At 49.1% G+C, this 6,112-nt stretch overlaps 2 pseudogenes; both read right to left on the bottom strand.

The window, feature by feature from the left end:
• Window positions 1–2,648: 2,648 nt before the first annotated feature.
• Window positions 2,649–3,345, bottom strand: LOC101392951 (transforming acidic coiled-coil-containing protein 3 pseudogene; annotated as a pseudogene).
• A 344-nt stretch (window positions 3,346–3,689) lies between these two features.
• LOC147912454 (transforming acidic coiled-coil-containing protein 3 pseudogene) lies at window positions 3,690–4,617 on the bottom strand (annotated as a pseudogene).
• Between the last annotated feature and the right edge of the window lie 1,495 nt (window positions 4,618–6,112).

Below are 6,112 nucleotides of genomic sequence, written 5' to 3'. Positions count from 1 at the left end.
CAAGTACCCTGCCAATTGTTATAAGGAATAAAATAGGATATTGTAGGGATGCGCGTGGTGCACAGTAGGCACTCAATAAATTTCACTTCCCTTCCTCTGCTCAGTTAGAGCAGTGTCATAAGTTGGCAATCACAGAATGCCATACGTATCGGAAATGTTCAAACTGAACCCAGTGCCAGGGTCATTCCAGGAAAATGCCAGCAGAAGCGAAAAAGCCAAGCTTCCTTTTGTGGAAGGTAAAATCGTTTTACATCGTACCGGAGGCTGTGCACAAGGCAAAAACTGTTTCATAATCCTGCCATGTAAACCAGCTGGGATTTTCCTTCACATAAATTGGATTTTGATTTATATGTCAATAAATGCCCCCAGAAACCTCATCATTTGCAAGTTCATCAATCTCAGCTGGAACTGCAGATACAGCCCTAGAGGAATCTCCCAGGGGAATAGAGCCCTCAGTCACCAACCCCACACGCTGATGGGGGCGTGAAAAAGGGAGTGGGAGGAAGGAGAAATGGAGTCACCTACCGGGGCTTTGCAGTGTCAGGCTGAGGACTCGATTCCCTAGAAGAGTCTGAGAGAGCCCGGTGCTTTGGGGACCTGAGTGAAGGTGTGCACGGCTGGAGCATGCAAGGAGCAGCAGCTTGAGAATAGGAGCTGGGGAGGGGTTATGGCTAGCATTGAATGCCAGGAATTGCATATCAGATTTGAATCTTCGAAACAGCATTCTAGCTGCAACGTGGAGAACAGTGTGGAGAGGCAAGACTGGGGGCAGGGAGACCAAGACACCATTGCAGTCCTTGTATGAGCGGTAACGGCGCCTTGGATGGTGGTAGAAATGGGGATGGAGAGAAGAGGACGATGTAAGAACTCTTGGAGGGTTTGTTTTGGCAAGCTTGGTGACTGATAGAACCAGGCACAGAAGGCTGCTGGGATGACGCTGGTTTCCAACTTAAGTGAGAGAAGGGTGGGGGCAGCATATAGAACTGGAATTGTGTAAGAGAAACAGCATAGTCGGTGGCCAACCAAAAGTCTCAGAATAGTCCCAGAGGACATTTTCACTGACGAGAAAGGGAAATCTCAAGTCAGGAGTGCACAGCCTCCAGCTAGGAGAAAATTGCCCCAAATCAGCTACCACATGCATTACACCGAGCAAAGCCCCTGCCACAGACACCTCTTAGAATGTCCTCTCTGGGGACTTTACGACCCAGCTACAAATGAGTCACACCATCCCCTTTAAACCTAATAAGGCTCTTTCTATACAAGCCATGACTACTTTGTTCTGACAAAAGGGATTAAATTGATTTGGTTGAACATTTTACTGAACTAAGGATGCGTTCGGCTGATCAGTAGAATTGACAAATACGTGCTAGGTGCTTGGCAGCTTGTCAATTCCATTCTCACTGTCCTCCCTTAATTGAGGCCTGCCTCGAGCCTCAAGACTCCAGTCATTCTGCCCTTCGATCCAGCCAGCACACAGCCAATTATCCAATATTCTAAGCTCAGAGGATCACTGTGAGGACTAAATGCTATGACGGCTGTAAAGCATTTAGCACAGCTTTCGGTACAAAGGAAGAGCTCAAATTTCCCCATTATCAGCACCATTGTCACTGATGTCAATAACATCATCATCATTATTATGAATATAGTATGGGGCTGATCATACCACTCTCCTGCTCAAAAACCTTTCATGGCTCCCTACCGCACATAGCGGAGAGTCCACAGTCAGCCTGACCATCACTCCACGACATCATCATACCGGTCCAGGTTTAATTTCTTCAGCTCTCTAACACGTCATACATTTTAACCATACACTCCTGTGGGTATTTATAGCATTTTGCCAAACAATAGGGAAGGGAATTAAACACGAATTAGACTTTCTCTGGCCTCACGTAACTAATGCTCTATTGAATTAAGACATCCCTAGTGAGATCATAAAGAGAAATAAATTCTGGGCAAGGGACGACTTTATAACTACCTGGGGATTTGATTCTTGACCCAGATGGTCCCTGGTGAGCAAGAAAGAAGTCTGTGGAAAATCCCCTTGCATAGACCCAGGGAAGGGCATTATACCGGGCATTTTACATAATCATCCTTCAGTCTTCGGGCCAGGCACTGTTCTAGGCATTTGGCATATATTTTCCCATTTAATGAATCACAACTCTATGAGGTGTGTATTTTTGTCCCCATTTTACAGAAGAGGAACCTGAGGCTCAGGAAGATGAAGTAACTTGCCTAAAGTTACCCAGTAAATAAACAGCAATGCCAAACCAAGTCTAGATATTTTTAACTGCAGATCTCCTAATACTTTCAAGACCCCTGGAGTGACTTTCAGGTACAGATTGTCACTGAAATTCACAAGACATGACAGGCTTGCCAGGCATGAGGTTTACTTCGCCTTAAGAAGGGATACAGAATAAGGAGCAGAGCAGCATGTTAGGCTGACGGTATCATAAAGGCCCTGGATGTCCAGAGTCAACGCCCAATGACCCAAGCGCCATTTTGGTCATTTTTGTCAAGTTAAGGGAAACTTTATTTAGTCTTCTTTGTAAAGCAATATAGTTTAAAAACGAATGGAGGTTAAGAGAGAGGAAAGAACATGAAACCTTCTGACAGACAGACAGACAGACAGGAGGGTTGACGGGCACTGGTCAGGGACTTCCACAACAGATCTTCTCCATCTTGGAATGAAGTTGGAACCGACAGATTCTGGTCAGTTCATCGTTTTCTTTAGTCCTCTGCTCAACGGTCTTCTCCAGCGAGTGGATGCACATCTGCTCCTTCCTCGGGCTGCCTGGAAGACCAAGGCCTCCCCTTGGGGCTTGCTCTGGATCTGGGTGGTCTCCTCCTTTGCCAGCTTGAGTTTCTCTTCTGCGTGGGCCTTTGGTGCTTGGTATTTCTGGCCTTCCTTCCCAATTCTTAAGATGCAATCCTCAGTGTGCTTCTTCAATGATTCTTCATTCCCGGCATAGCCTGTTTCTCAGACCACTTGAAGAGGTCCGAGAAAGAGTTTCCCACAGAGTTCAGGTCTGCAGTAAGTTGGTCTTTTTCTTTCAGAAGCTTCTGGATCTTGGCTTTGGCAAGTTCCTTCTGTTTCTGGGCCTCTTCCATGGCCTGGCGCACAATCCCCCGAACTCGTCCAAGATCTTCCCATCTCCAGGTTCTTCAGCGGAGCTCCTCACACCTGCTCTTCAGCAGCGGGTTCTCCTTCTGTGTCACTTCCACTGCCGCGTCCAGGTCCTTCTGGCTGTCCTGCAGCCCGTCCACATGAGCCCCCCGGGCGAGGACACACGGAGGCAGACTTGGCCCCGGACACCCAGCCCCAAGGAAGCCAAGTCCCACCAGCATCACCTCAGGAGGGCTTCCCTGAGGAGGCGGGCCTCTGACGACTGTCCTTCCGGAGCTGGTGGAACTCGCCACCTCCTGACACGAGGAAGCCCCAGCATGCTCCAGACAATGCCCCTGGCCCGGCCCTGTGCTGGAACCCAGCGGGTCTGGGAAGAGCCCTCACCCAGATCCAAGCAGGCTCAGTGGAGGCGGCTGCGGCTCACTGCCCGACTTCAGGGGATGGGGGACCCACGTGCCCCAAGAATTCGCCCTTTCCCTTGCCCTTCCCTCTGTGGCCTGCCGCGAGCATTCTGGGGCCCTGCCTGCCTTCCACCCTGGCCAGGTTGAAGTTTGGGTGGTCCAGTTCATCCCAGGCTGGGGTGTAAGGCCCCGGAGAGGGGGACCGGGCCCCTCGCCCACCTCCTTGGAGCCTTTTCCTGCCTCCAGTCTCCTTGAGGGAGGTTGAAGGCCGTGCTCTTCCTCAGTGTCCTTGGTGGTGGCAGCCTTTTGCTGGCAGCCTTGTCAGAGAAGTCTAATTCTAGCCTCTGGGCCCGCTCCACCAAGAGCCGGCCATCCGGCCATCGGCCTCTTCCTTCTGAGGACTTGGGGGCCTGTCCTCGGGTGGTGGGGCTCCCAGGCAGGTCCATGAGGGGCCCTTCTCCAGGATCCCTTGGGGCATTAGCTGTGAACTTTCTCGGTAATGCTGGGAGGCCTCTGTTCTGTCTTGGGACCATCCCAGGGGGTCTGCTAGGATTTCATAGGCGGATGTAATTCTTTTCTCTAAGGAATGAGACGAAACATTGTCCTCCAAGTTTTGCTCAGGGCTGCCAGACATTCGTCCTGGAGATGCCACTTGGTTTTCAAGACCCCCCAGGTTCTGGGGAAAGCTTGAGGGGTCCAGGCTTGCCTGTCTGCAGGGGCTGGTCTCACATCCCCCAGAGAGGAGTTGGCATCAGCTGGTTTCTGGAGAATTCCAGTGGTCGCTTTGATGTCCATTTCCTTGGTGAACTGTTGGTTCCCTTTCTGGGTCTAGATTTGAGGAGAGTTTTCTAATCCAACGGAGCCGTCCAGAGCAAAACAAGCCTCGAGTCTGCTGCTCACGCAAGGACTTAAAATCCTGTGTGTCCGTGGATCCTGCAGAGCTCTCCGAAAAGTCTCTGTCACATTCTCTTTCTGTGACCGATGAAGAACAGACGCTCTTCCAGTAAGTTCTGGTGGCGAGAACAGGAAGCTGTGGGTTTCTGTACTTTCGTCATCAGTGACATTTTCATCACTGAAGATCTACAGATGCATTCTGCCGAGGGAGCCGAGGGAGCAGGAGGCGCCAAGTCCCCGTTTTGGTCTTAAGGATGAGAGCTGGTGTGACCGTGGTCACTTCAGTGTAGGGAAGCTTCCGGGTCTCGGGTCCCTCGCTTGAATACCTTGCTAGTGATGTAGTGCTTGGAGGGGCATGTGACACACTCCCACCCTTCAGCAGCTGCACTCCGTAAACTACAGGTCGTGTAATAAACAAACCCGACACTGAGAACAGTGTGCTTGGGGACATCTCTGGGTCAGTGATCAGTACACAGCCATCCCAGCAAGACCGTCATTTATCTCTAACGGATACATTCCTCCCATTGATATCACAGAGCCCACCTTTCCTCAAGCATCCCTGAGGCTGGAAGAAAGATCTACAGTTCATCTGTTAGTCCCAACCCCTTCCTTCTGATGACGATGATGATGATAATCAACACTCACTGAGCACTCACTATGTGCCAGCTCTGTGTTAATCTTTTTATCCGCATCATTTCAATTAATCTTCACAAGCCAATAAAATAAGTCCAATTATTATTATTCCCATTCGATAGATGAAGAAATTGAAGCTTAAATAGAAAGATCCAGTAACCTTCCCAAAATCACACCTCTAGAAAGTTAAGATGCCAGGGTTTAACCCCAGTGCGTCTGACTCTCAAACTGGTGTTCTTAGTCAGTCTACAAAACTGGGTGATGGATTCAAAACTGAATTCATCCCTAGCAGTTAAACCAGTTGTGTGCGTGAGTTCTAAAGAAAACAATAAACCAATTCAAATGGAAAAAAAAAATCTATCAAACCAGTAGATTGTCTAATTTGGTCAGCTGTTTAACTAATTTGACAAGTCATTTCATTCAAAATAATTGAGCTAATGATCGTGTGTATAGATGAAATCATGGCTTAGTTACAATGATTATCAGCTTTGCTCAGTTTTATCGCTTAAAAGTTGCATTCCTGAAAGCATTCTCTAGGGAACCAGAGTTTTGCAGGTGTCACGCTAAGCTCAGTGGTCGGGAAAAGTGGAACTAAGCTATGTTAAGGGAATCGCTTTATCTCAAGACTTGCAGAGCCTTGAGCAGGATCCCACACACTGTGAATCTCCCATAGGGGTCAGAAGTGCAAGGACTCCCCAAATCCTGTCCTGTCCGCACGGGCCCACCTTTGGGTGGGAACACACAGCTCCCACCACACCCTGGGAAACACTACCACAGCCTTCTCATCTCTGTGCTCCTCCTGGTTTCTCTCCTCTCAGAATTCAAGCATTTCTTTTGCTCCCATCAGTCACCTCAGACCAGCTCCCGCTTCCCAGAGCCCCATCTGCAGCGCAGCAGACGTCAAGAATATTACAATTACCCAGGGATCAGAGGCACGGACTTCACTGCGCATTATGTAGGCCCAGCCTAGCCACTGTTGGGTACATCAGCTCAAAGAAATGATTTACAAAGGATACTAGAACAAAAGAAATGCTAGTACACACACACACCCCTATAAATA

Source organism: Ceratotherium simum, chromosome 35 (genome assembly GCF_057802395.1).
Source record: "Ceratotherium simum simum isolate JZ-2026a chromosome 35, ASM5780239v1, whole genome shotgun sequence".
NCBI classification, from domain to species: Eukaryota; Metazoa; Chordata; class Mammalia; order Perissodactyla; family Rhinocerotidae; genus Ceratotherium; species Ceratotherium simum.
The sequence above is the reverse complement of the archived record's forward strand: the minus strand, read 5'-3'. Positions and strand labels throughout refer to the sequence as shown.